Source organism: Meriones unguiculatus, chromosome 1 (assembly GCF_030254825.1).
Source record: "Meriones unguiculatus strain TT.TT164.6M chromosome 1, Bangor_MerUng_6.1, whole genome shotgun sequence".
NCBI lineage: Eukaryota > Metazoa > Chordata > Mammalia > Rodentia > Muridae > Meriones > Meriones unguiculatus.
The window spans coordinates 45,088,170-45,101,062 of NC_083349.1; the positions used below are offsets into that span (position 1 = coordinate 45,088,170).

Consider the following 12,893-nt stretch of genomic DNA (forward strand, 5'->3'; position numbering starts at 1 on the left):
AGATTTAGCCTTTGTTATATTTTCCGTTCCTTATGACAAAAGCATTTCTTAACCTGCACACATACACAAAAAAGAAACCCTGTTGATGAAGCACAAAACATTATACCACCGAACTGACCCTGACTATGATCATATTGACATATGTGCATGTGCATATTGACATAAGTACATGTGTGTTCACATTTATGGTATGTTCTTCACCCATGCACATGTATGCATGTGTACGCTCATGTGTTTTGTGTGTGCCTGTGTGCGTTGCGCATGTGCGCGTGCAAGTGCATGCCTGTATCTGTTGAAGCCATCTATAACATGTTACTGTTTTCACCTTCCCTTTTGGGTTAATGATTGCATAGTTGCATTAAGCTCTGTCATTTCAACTTCACCGCCTTCAACGTTTAATAGGCCCTGCTATTCTCCTGGGCTTCTCCTGTTACAGCTTCTGTAGCCAGAAGAATATGGAAATGAAAACGCTATCGATGGATAATATAAGGTATTCTCATGCACGGCTGCAGTGTGAAGCACATTGTGCAATTTAATCAAGGACAGATAGAGCTGAATGTTCTTATATCCCAAGAGTTCATTTTAATAAGCAGAATGTACCTTGTTCTAACACAGGTGACTGACTCCTCAGTAAAGATTGTATAAACAAAAACCAATCATGTAAGTCATTTTATTGGCAACAATATAAACACAGCTATATTAGATGTCACCAATAAATCAGAGTGATTCTTGTCTGCAATTTCAACAAGAGGAAAGTGCAAACATGAGTCCATGACGCTGGAGGATATTATGGGAAAAAAATGTATCGGATGTGGACAGCATAGTTTCTCTAGACCAAAACTAGAAGATCCCATATTGTGATGAACAGATCCACAGTAAGGCATGGTTGACTGTCTGCATGGATTCATAACTGTATGCAATGAAACCCACAAAGCCACAGAAGTTACACAGAAAGAAAGCTAACTCAGATTTGAGCTGTAGCGCATGTGTAGAGCTTTTTGCTCAAGTGTTCTCAAGGCCTGATGAACACTGTAGGGGCATTACACCACATTTTTTTTTACAGTTGAATTTTTCTTTTTTTTTATCAGTTACATTTTATTAACTCTGTATCCCAGCCATGTCCCGATCCCTCATTCCCTCCCAGTCCCTCCCTCCCTCCCTCATCTCCACCGTGCCCCTTTCCAAGTCCACTGATAGGGGGGACCTCCTCCCCATTCATCTGATCCTGTTTTATCAGGTATCTTCAGGACTGGCTGCAAAGCCCTCCTCTGTGGCCTAACAGGACTGCTCCTCCCTTCGGGGGTGGGGAGACCAAAGAGCCAGTCATTGAGTTCCTGTTAGAAATAGTCCTTGTTCCCCTCACTTTGGGAAACCACAGGCTACATCTGAGTGGAGGTTCTAGGTTATATCCATACATGGTCCTTGGTTGAATATCAGTCTCAGAAAAGACCCTGTGCCCAGATATATTTGGTCCTTGTGAAGCTCCTATCCTTTCCCCATCAGACTAACTCCCCTTCTTTCTTATGATTCCCTGTACTCTGCCAAAGGTTTGGTCATGAGTCTTTGCTTTGAAAACACTGCTAGTTAGAATCTTTCAGATGCGCTCAGTAGACTCCTGTCATACATTAATGCACATCCCATCTGTCTTTCTAAACGAGGATTGATCATCTTACCCCATGTCCGCTCAATTGATTATCTTTTTTAGATGTATAGATTTCATTATGTTTATCATATCTTATAGGTCTATATAAGTGAGTATATCCCATGTTTGTCTTTCTCCTTCTGGGATATTTCACTCAGAATGATCTTTTCTAGATCCCACCATTTGCCTGCAAATTTCATGATTTCCTCCTTTTTGATTCCTGAGTAGTATTCCATTGTATAAAAATACCATAATTTCTGTACCCATTCCACCGTTGATGGACATCTGGGTTGTTTCCAGGTTCTGGCTATTACAAATAGAGCTGCTATAAACATGGTTGAGCAAGTGTCCTTTTTGTGTACTTGAACAAACTTTGGGTATATACCTAGCAGTGGTATAGCTGGGTCTGGAGGAAGCACTATTCCTATTTGTCTTAGAAAGTGCCAGATAGCTTTCCAGAGTGGTTGTACCAGTTTACATTCCCACCAGCAGTGGAAGAGGGTTCCCCTTTCTCCACAACCTCTCCAGCATGTGTTATCGCTTGAGTTTTTCATCTTGGCCATTCTGATGGGTGTAAGGTGAGATCTCAGGGTCGTTTTGATTTGCATTTCCCTGATGGCTAATGAGGATGAGCATTTCTTTAAGTGTTTTTCTGCCATTCGATATTCCTCTGTCGAGAATTCTCTGTTTAGCTCTGTTCCCCATTTTTTAATTGGATTACTTGGATTGCTGCTTTTCAGATTCTTTAGTTCTTTGTATATACTGGATATTAGTCCTCTGTCAGATAAAGGGTTAGTGAAGATTTTTTTCCCAATCTGTCGGCAGTCGTTTTGTTTTGATGACGATATCCTTTGCTTTACAGAAACTTTTCAGTTTCATGAGGTCCCATTTATTGATTGTTGCTCTTAGAGCCTGTGCTGTTGGTGTTCTGTTCAGGCATTACACCACATTTATTCTGAACATTAGTATGTACCGATGTCACTCAAACAATACAATCACCGGTAAGATAAAATCAGAGGGAGCTCGCTTTAACACCAATTAATAAGACAAAGCTGTGTTCCCAGCAGGCATTCCAGCAAGTCTTCCGAAGACCACTCTCAAAAGAAACTATAACCTGCATCAGGGACCCTCTCAACAAGAACTCTGCCTTTGAGGCATCGGTAGACCCAGCTAAGTCATGATCAATACATTGTAACTAGTCTAAATTTTGAAATCAAAACTGTCTCTAAAATGAAGGTAATTTTTCTTAAGCATACGGAGCAGACAACTGGCAGGGTCTTTTAAATTTAAGTCTGAAGCGATGAAGTTCACAATATGTGTCGTACAGCATGAGGGAAGAAGAGACCTGGGGATTGGCCACTGAGTTCAGGAATCCATCCTAGTTATTCTGAGAGTCTGAAGCAGAGTGTTGAAGATCCACACAGTGGTTGTGATGACAGTGACAATGAATCCAGACCGGAGGGCCAGTAGAATATTTGAATTTTGTACCGGAAAACAACAGTGAAGCTAGATGATGTCCCTCCCCCCGGAATGCATTTTCCACACCTGAGTGTGTCTAGAGGGCTCTCCCAGCCTCCCACTCACCTCATCGACGATTGTGGCAATCGTTCCTGAAAAGGGTATCATTACTTTGCCTCAGTCATTAACTCAACAACGAACACAGAAAGGTCTAGAAGGCTGTGCCCTTACAAAGAATGGTCAGTCCAAAAAATAACCATCATCATAAAATATTAGAATGAATTTAAAACCTAAAAAAAAAAAGAAAAATTCCAGCACAAGCAAGTAGTTCAGAAAGTAGTCATAAACCGGCCCAGCCTAGGTGGGAATGCGCCGAGTTCCCAGGCCCACACCCACCGAAGCAGTCACTCTAAAGCAGTGCTTAACAAACTGGGCTGCAACCCACTGATGACCCGTGAGATCGGTTATTCTGCATGGAAAGTGGCTTTTCTTAATAAAATAAATAGAACAGACTGCAGCTATCATAGTACATCAAGAGACATAGTCAAGTCAGGCTCGGCGGTACAGGCCTGTAATTTCAGCACTCGGGGGAGGCAGAGGCAGGCAGATCTCTGTGAATTCCAGGCCAGCTTGGCCTATAAAGCCAGAGATAGCCAAGGCTACACGGAGAAACCCTGTCTCAAAACAAAATAAAAAAAAGAGTAATAGTCATTAAGTGTTCTATTTTGAGTTTTCGCAAGTATGCTGTGTCTGTATGCAGATAGTGTGTTTTGGATAAGATAAGCACTGTATTTTATGGTAAGGTCATGTAGGTAAAATGAAGTAAAACCTAGTCTCAGAAAACCATTTGAACTCTGCTGACTCAATCGCCTACAAACAGGGGCTGTGGTTACAGCCAGAGTTAAACAATCAAAGTAAAAGAAATACCAAAATAGAGTAAAATAGAGAAAAGGCCTGAAATTTTGATATTTTTTAATTTTTTTTTCTTTTTGTTTTGTTTTTTTGTTTTTTGAGACAGGGTTTCTCTGTGTAGCCTTGGCTGTCCTGAAACTAGTTTTGTAGACCAGGCTGGCCTTGAATTCACAGAGATATGCCACTTCAGCCTCAGCTTCATTTTTTTTTAAGGTCAAATAATACAAAGCTACATTCCAACTACTGCAATCTATCACGTCTCAACAGATAGCAACTGATCATTTGTGCTGAAGCAAGCACTGAACAACTGACAGAATCAGCATCTAAACGACTGACAATGGGGTTTAAAGAGAGATGGCACAGAGGTCAAGAACACTGGTGGCTTCTCAAAGGACCCAGGTTCAGTTCCTAGCACCCACATGGCAGCTCACACCTGTCTGTAACTCAGATCCAAGGAATAAGAACAAAACAAATGAACGAACAAAAACATCCTGTGGTGAACAGACATATAAGCAGACAAAACACCCACACACACACAAATTAAGTAATGATTGATTACTGAGTGTTTACAGATCTTCCTGTTCGCAGAGTGTAGATACCTATCCCAAAAAATGAAGCCACGCCCTGATAGTAAAACCAAAATATGCAACTGGCTTTAAGTTAATACGGCTCAATTTTGGAGAACGGAGTCTCTTGAAATGTGTTCTTAATATGAGTTAACCATCAGATCCTGCGATGAGGAATCTGAAATGGAAAAAGTGAATTCATCCCCCATGACATCACCCTGAATTAATTACCTGCACCGAGGGACTGAGTCCCACATGGCCATCATTCGGGATACAAAGGCTTCTTCAAAAAAAAAAAAAACAGAAAAGCAGTGAAACTGGCTGGAGAATGTTTTTGTTTTTGTTTTGTTATGTTTTGTTTTGCAAAGAAAAAAAAAAGCCATCCTCACACAAGGGACACGGGAAGTGAACTATTGAACTATGCCTAAATGGAAAGAGGGTTCCTTGTCATTTAGTTTGCATAACCTAGGCACTCAGTCCACAGAATGGGCTATTTGTAAAGCCAAAACCCCCAATTCTCACCAAAGGATAAGACACAGCTACCTACAGAAGATTCTAGAAGTAAAACTGATCCAGCAGTCCCAAGAGTCAAGCCTACTAAAGATTTTGTCACCCATGTCCTGAGTGATTTCTCTCCTTCACTGCTTTAAAGAAGCAGTATAAATATTTTCAGTCACTGGTAGACAGAAGTTTTATACAAGTTAATTCTGTTCACTGACATCAGGGAAAAAGTATGAATGTTCACAACAATGACTAGGCCCTTTACCCAACATGACAACACATTTATTATTAAAAAAAAATTTTTGTGTGTGTGTGTTTAAACCTTCATGAATGACTCAGGCAAGTTACAGACAGGAGTGGAGCCTCCTTGGTCATGCTGGAAAGCTTGGGAAAACATTAATCTGTTTCTTCACACACAGAAACAGAAGACGTCCTACTCAGCCCCAGCCTCTCGTTGGGTTTTCTGTGTACAGTATTCAGCAGGCCTAGAAACGAAACTTGGAATCTCTGGCTCAGAGCTCTAAAAAAAAAAAAAAAAAAAACCACGGATATTCAGAAATACTGGTCACTTTATCAAGGTGCCTGGGACAAGGTCAGAGCTTGTGCTCAAACCTATCTCTCTGCCCATCTATGGTGCCATGAGGCTCGCTGCCCCCGGAGGAGCGTGCAAGCCTTTCGTGTTCTTGGCCTAGAGATCAGAGCAGACAAGAACGGCCACTGCTTTCCTCATCTTTAGCATGCCTGAGCTCAGCTGTGTGGAGTCTCTGAGAACCAAACCTTGCACACAAACCTCCTAACTTTGTTCCTAGGACAGGACGTGACTGGCACACTGCCTTGAAACCTAACCTCCAGAGTTTTCCAGCATCCTTTCTTTTTCCTCAGGGTATGTATGGACGCCTGTGTGTGTTGTCTGCATGCAGGTGAACTCAGTGGTGAGGTACATCTGCATATGGAAAGCAGATGACTGACGACCCCCCTGCATTCAACATCGGGAATGCAGGCCACCTTCCTGAAAGGTCCCTCCCTGGCCTGGAGCTCACCAGTCACGCTGCAATGGCTGGTCAGTGATTTCCATGGATCCTCTTGTCCCTGCCCCCTCAGTGCTGGTACCGCAGGGTACACCCCCACGTCTGTCATGTTGACATAGGTTCTAGGGGTAGAACTCGGTTCATGCAGAGAAGGCTGGGGACCATTCACTGCATGGTTCTCATCCCTGCAGGGCAAGTGTTTTACCCAATGAAGCACCCCTAAAGGCACTTTGCACTCGCTCTCCAAGCCCGTCTTACACCTTCCCAATCCTATGTCAGTCCCCATGTTTCTCATCTGTCAAACGGGAATACTCACGCTATTGGGCACTGCCTATGACACTGCAGCGTGATAAACAAGAAAACGCATGTCACATTCTTAGCACAGTGCCAAGGACGTAAAAGAACCCAACAAATGTCAACTCTTTTACTCCACACACATTTTTCGTTTCACATTCCTACCATGGTGGCTACATGCCCGTGTTTCATTTCCCTGTCTAAATTCCTACTTCACTGAGTTTTGTGAAATCCCCTGAGCCCTTGTATTTACACAAATTGTCATCGTGTTCTTTTTATACCTGAATCATACTTATATTTCAATACTACATTTACCCACGTATATACTTACTTACCTATGCTATTCATATGATACAGAAAACATAAGTGAGATTATTATTGTAGTCGGCCTGTATCAGTTATTATCTGAATAAATATAGTATAAGTGACATATGACCATGCAAAAAAAGAGTCCCATGCTCTGTGACATATAGATCCAGTTTAATTATAGCTGTATTTCCTAGTTTACTCCTTCTCATTTCTCTTCCTTTCTTTAAGTAGAAAAAAATTGACATGGAAATCCTACCCCATCATCTAGAAAAACACAATAGTCTTGCCTACATCTTGACATTCTGTTGGACATTTTTAAGTCAGTTCAGGACTAGAACCAGGCTAAGTTTGCTGTGGACTGCCCTCATACCAGGGTACCAATGCATACACCTCACCACTTTCCCTGGACTCACACTGACCGTGTTACTCACATAGGTACCAGACTACCACCAAGCATAGAAATGACCCGTTTCAACTGTATTTATCCCTTAATTCTATCACTTCGCATTAAATAATACCCAAACTACTTTACGCCAAACTGTTCCCATTTCCTTTAATGGTTTAAAAAAAAAAAAAAAAAAAAAAAAAACCTCTCACCTACAAAAAAAATTGTGTGCAGATCAAACAAAACTAGACCTATTCCAACTACAGAAGACACTTGGCTCAATACAAGAACACAGTAAAACACACAGGTGACGCTGCAACCCTTCAATACAGAGCCTCACGTTGCGGTGAACCCCCAACATTATTTCATTGCTACTTCCTAAGTGTGATTTTTACCACTGTTATGAATCGCAATGTAAGCATTTGCTATGCGACCCCAGGGGCTGCAGCTCACAGGTTAAGAAACGCTGCCTTAAAGGGAGGCAGCCCCTGGACGGGCCTATGAGAGATCCCTCTAGGATGCTAGTTCATCAGTGTGGCCTATTCACGAAGGTAACAGGTGTGCTCTTCCACACAGATACTTTGTTCTACCTTAACGAAATGTTGGCTTCTGTGTCAACTCTGCCCACAGTCAGAGGATAACTAGGAAAACCTGAAACCTGGGCATCTTTGAATTCAGCTCCCCTCAAAGCTTCACTTTGTTTCTTTCTTCTTCAATAAGAACTGTACCTTATTAGAAAGACTACCTATGTGTCTTTTTTTTTTCTTCAGTCCTGAATTAGTTTATGAACCAGGCAAAGATAAAAAGGTTAAGCCTGTATGACAAATAATATAACTTCCTCTATAGAAAAATAATTGCAGAAACACAGGAAATGACTTCTCCAAGCATAAGAGTTTGCTCTGGTGCCTCTTCCTGGATCAGCTCCTTCAAAATAACTCCTATAATCTGGCTAAATTACAAACAAACATCCCCACCTGAGTGATCAGTAACTACGACAGGACAGGTCAGTGTAGACACAATGTTCTCAGGCCTACTTTACTAGCAGGAAAAAGCAAGAACAGGAGATGTTTTCTGAAACTGTGAGAGACCACCTCTGCCCGTAAATAAAGACAGAGCTTTTTACAAAACATCCCCGTTCCGTTCATTTAACTCACCCCATTCTTTTTTGAGCAGGCAAAAATTCCACCAGCTAGGTAGACTCCAGAGTCCACCCATGAGAGTTGCTTCCTATTTAGTAAGGACCACTTTCTCCCAAGCAAACCATCCAACCCTAGGTATCCAACCTCTGCTAACCTGAAGAGGAACTTTAGTAAAATCGCCAGCAGAACTGATGGAAACACTGGCAGAATCAACGAATTGAGGAAAAGGCCACTCTACCCAAATTGACCTCAAGGGAAGCAAGGGGAGAGGGAGTCACACCAGAACACAGAGAACGAATGAATCACTCTCAAGAAGGGCCGAGTGCCCCTGGCATGAAAGAAATGAACAAAGTAGCAGTAAGAACTGGAATAATTAATGCCTCCTTCAATTCAAAGGGGAGTGGGTTGGAGCTGGTCTCGCAGAAAACTGTAGCAGATCCTAGAAAAGTCACTAAGTGTCAGCAGTGCCCACTCTCACAAGGTTCTCTCTTCAGAGCTCATCAACGTTTCCAGGCTTACCCTGTTACTGTTCTGCAAACTTTTGCTTATTACACCTGTTTTGTGTAGTCTCAATGGAAGCAAGAGGGAGAGAAAGGGGAAAAGGAGCTTTAAGATTTGAACTACAAATCCTTATTATTATTATTTTTACAATAAACCTAAGTTCCTGATTTAGTCTAAGAAGTTAAGTCCAATGGGCAAGGCAACAGTTAGGGAACCAAGCCTGGCTACTTCCCAATGCAGAAATCGTGACTCATCAAAGCTTCGGAGCAGACAGAAGAGAATTTGCATTTGTCTTGAGCTCACCTTCAGGCCAAGAAATGCTCTCCCGCGGCCGTGGTGAGCCCTCACTGGTTTTTCCGGATGCCTAATTTTGGCAGGGGTCCTGGGGAAAACCTACGGAGTCTCTGGGTCTAGATCTGCCTAGGTTCCCTCTGACTTTTAACAGTTCCTGATGAGGACTCCAGGTCCCCTAACCCAAAGGGAACTGGTCCACAGGGGGGTGCTGTCTGACTCCTCTTTCCTCACCAACTATCTAGGGTCACCTGAGATCACCACCCCCAATTCTCTAGGCTCTGCGGGATCGGGAGGGTGTCCTCTCCAGGAGAGAGAGGGTTGCAATTGCTCGAGTGCAGTCCCCGAGGGCACCGCTTCCGAGAATTCCGGAAGTGACCCCCTACCCTCTACCCTATGGAACCCAGCGGGTGTCGAGAGAGCCAAGCCAGGTACAGCGAGCAGAGGACCCAGAAGCGGCAGGAGGGCTGAGGGCCGAGACAGGCCTGGGACAGTAACCGGACAGGCCCCCTGGGATGTCTTCAACAACTCCCACCACCACACCCACACACCTTTGCCCCCAGGGGGGTCCACGGAGGTGAGCGAGGGGCGGGTCCGGAGGTGGAGGCTGGGGGATGGCCCTCGCGGTGCTCGCGGAACGCAGGCCGCCCCCGCCCCTCACCCTCGGCGTGTCAGCCCGCCAGCGAGCGGGCGATCGCAACAAAACAAAACAAACTCGTGCCGGCTTCCTGTTGTGCAACCCCGTACTGAGTAAGTCAGGGGCAGAAAGGCCACTGCCGGCCGCCAGCTAGGAAGCCGAGGGACGCGGGGAGCTACGGGGCTGCCCTCCGGTGCCCACGGGTCTGCACCGCGCCCCCGTCCCGACCGCGGGACGAGTGCCCTCCCCGCCCCCAAGGGTGTCGCACGTCCTGCTGTCGCCTCCCAAAACACACCACACCAGGTCCAAGGGCGCGACCCCGCCGAACCCTTGGCCCTAAGTGTCTACCTCCAGGTACCCACTTGAATCATCCATAGGATGACAAATCCGCCCGGGCCAAGGTTTTCAGACACTTGGGTGAGTTCCTCGTCCCCCGGGTGACTTGTCAGCTCCAGTGAGTAACTTGGAACTGTCGCTTGGGGCAAGGTGTGTGTCTAGGAGAGCCAACGGCTCACTCACGCTTTCCAGAAAGTTGGTCCCGACCGACTTCAAAATAGACACAAGGTCATTTATAGGGGCCGGAGCCTTGGAGCGGGACAAAGTCCTCGAGACTGAGACACTTCCCAAACACCGGTGACATTTTGTCCCGGCCCATTAAATAAAAAAAATAAAATGTGAGCGCGAGGTGACGAACCCGGCGGGGAGCGTCGGTGTCTGAGATTTCGTGACGTGGGAGGTTACCGTGGAAAGCTCGGCGGCTGCGGGTCCCCCCAGCACAGCTCCGAAAAGCCGAGGACCTCCCTCACCCCAACTTGGATGAGACACCGAAGTGGAAAACGGCTTTCGTGGCGCTCCACGAACACGTGGGAGCCGGAGAGACAGCCCCCCGACTCTGAGCAGAAGACCTCAGGGCCACCCCACCGCTCCCCACTTCGCCAAAGTTTGGCCTAAGTGGCACCGCGGTGCGCGCTCCGTGCGTGGCTCTGTGCAGCCCCGGGAACCTGCGTTTACTATTAAAAGGCACGGAGACTCCCCCACGTAAACGAAACTTCCACACCTTGCTGCCTTCCTTTCTGTCTACGCTCGGCGCTCTTGGGCAACTGACAGCCGGTTGGATGGGCAGTAAGGTGTGCCTAGGTCTGCGGAAACCTTGTGAGTCTGGGCAGTCGGGGTGCCCGTGTCCTCAAACCCTCGCAAACGCCCCCAAGGCGGCGTGCGAACTAGTCCTAATCCCGAGTTTTTGCGTCCCTGAGCCTGTCCGCCCCCACACTCTCTAGCGCCTTCCCTCTCCGTCTCTCGCCCGCGGAACAAAGTTCCTATGGCATCCACTTACCAGGTAACCGGATTTCCACAACAAAGCTGGGCGCGCGGGTCCCTTCTCCGGGCCAGCCCTTGCGTGACAGCCCTGGTGACGAGTGGGTGGGGGGGACCGAACCCCTCGGCGCCCCACGCGGGCTCTGCCTCCCTCGGAAACGCAAAGTCGCATCCAAGTCCGCGCGGCCGGAGCGCGGAAAGGCCCGGGGGCGGTGTGTGTGCACGCGCGAGGCTGCGACGGCCCAGGGAGGAGGAGGAGGAGGCAGGGCAGCGGGCCGACTCTCCGCATCAGCTCGCCGTCCCCGCTCCGCACCAACGCAATCCAATCGTGTCTTTACAAAGTTGAGTGGCGACTTTGGGGCTGGCCCGGGGTTCCCATCCTCGATCCGGGCCGAGGGGGGCGGGATGCGTGGAGGGGGCCGGGCTCGGGATGTCGGCTGCTCTGAGCTGGGTCGCGGCTGGAGAGCGCCGGTGCGAGCCTGGACCCGGGCCCGCCGCGGCCCCGAGGTGCGCGGCCCCTGGCTCCCGTGCCCTTGCGCGCCGCGCTCTGGGCTGCCCGGGCGGCGCAGTGGGGACGCGGCTGCAGGGAGAGGGGAAGGGGGAAGAGGGCGGGAGAGAGGCTGCCCGGCGAGGAGTGTGGATGTGTGTGCGGCCGCGAGGGCCGGCCCGCAGCCAGCTGCTTCCTGAGTGTGAGCGCCGGAGGGGGCGGGGAGGGATGGGGGCGGGCTCCTGGTCACCAGGCCAGCTAGAGTCTGTCTCTGTCTCTCTTTCTCTCTCTCTCCTCTCTCTCTCTCCTCTCTCTCTCCTCTCTCTCTCTCTCTCTCTCTCTGTCTCTGTCTCTCTCTCTCTCTCTCTCTCTTTCTCTCTCTCTCTCTCTCTCTCTCTCTCTCTCTCTCTCTCTCTCGACTTTGCACACAGGCTCCAAACTATAGAACTCCAGAGCGGGGTAACCTCAGAGAGACTCTTCACCTTTTTGGACCTGTTTGTTTGGCTTTCTTTTTGAACCTAAATAAAGAGTCAGCCCTTCGACAGGACCCGTTGTCAAATCCTATGGAACAAGAGGGAAAATCCTTGTAGTAAAAAAGGGCGAGAGTGGGAACAGAAAAGTGAAAGATGGTAAAGGGGACCCTAAGGTGTGGGATTAGGCCATGGTGGCAATTTCAAAACTGGCTGTGGATGGCAGAGAGGATGCCGGTGACATCTTCCAAGGGTTGGAAGGAAGAAAGCCAGGGGAGGGTTTCCCTCAGAGACAGGCAGGGAGGAAGGATCACACCACCCTGGCAGATGTTGGGTCCCTGCAGTGGTACTGTTTCCTTAGAGTTCAGCATCCCCAGCTCTGTACCCCACCTGAGTTGTCCTTCTGCCAGGCTTGATCAGAGCCATCAGACACCTGTCACAAAAAGACCTCCCGTTGGTGGATCCAGTGTGGATTGCCACAGAAGGCAAAGACTTCCAGCTTGGAATCCAGTCTGTCTACTGCACACATCCTCCAGTTAGGCCTTTGTTCAGTGAGTCTTTTTGTTTGCTTTGTTTTTCAAGACGGGGTTCCTCTGTGTAGCCTTGGCTGTCCTGGAATCGCGTTGTAGACTAGGCTGGCCTCGAACTCACAAGAGATCCTCCTGCTTCTACCTCCCGGAGGGGCTGGGATTACAGGTTTGTGCAGTGAGCCTTGCTCTATTCCTCTTTGTAGATGAAATAAACTAAGAGCCACAGACATTTAGAATACCGCTAGCTGAGAGAACTCAGTCAGTAAAATATTTGCCTTAAAGGGTGTGAGGACCTATGTAAAAAGCCCAGAATCTATGTAAAAAGCCAAGCATGGTGGTACACATTTGAAATTCCTGCACTGGTTGGTGGACAGACAGTCCCTGGAGCTTACTGGCCAGCCAGTCTAGCCAAATCAGTGAGCTTCTGGT

The 12,893-nt window shown here is 47.3% G+C and overlaps 1 protein-coding gene across 1 annotated transcript in view; it reads right to left on the reverse strand.

Moving 5' to 3' along the window:
- The window catches only part of Glis3 (GLIS family zinc finger 3), a 422,140-nt gene extending 410,512 nt beyond the window's left edge, over positions 1 to 11,628 (reverse strand). The window contains exon 1 of the mRNA XM_021634256.2: positions 10,997 to 11,628. The gene's annotated coding sequence lies outside the window, so the exon portion shown is untranslated. The remainder of the gene's footprint in view (positions 1 to 10,996) is intronic.
- Positions 11,629 to 12,893: the final 1,265 nt, after the last annotated feature.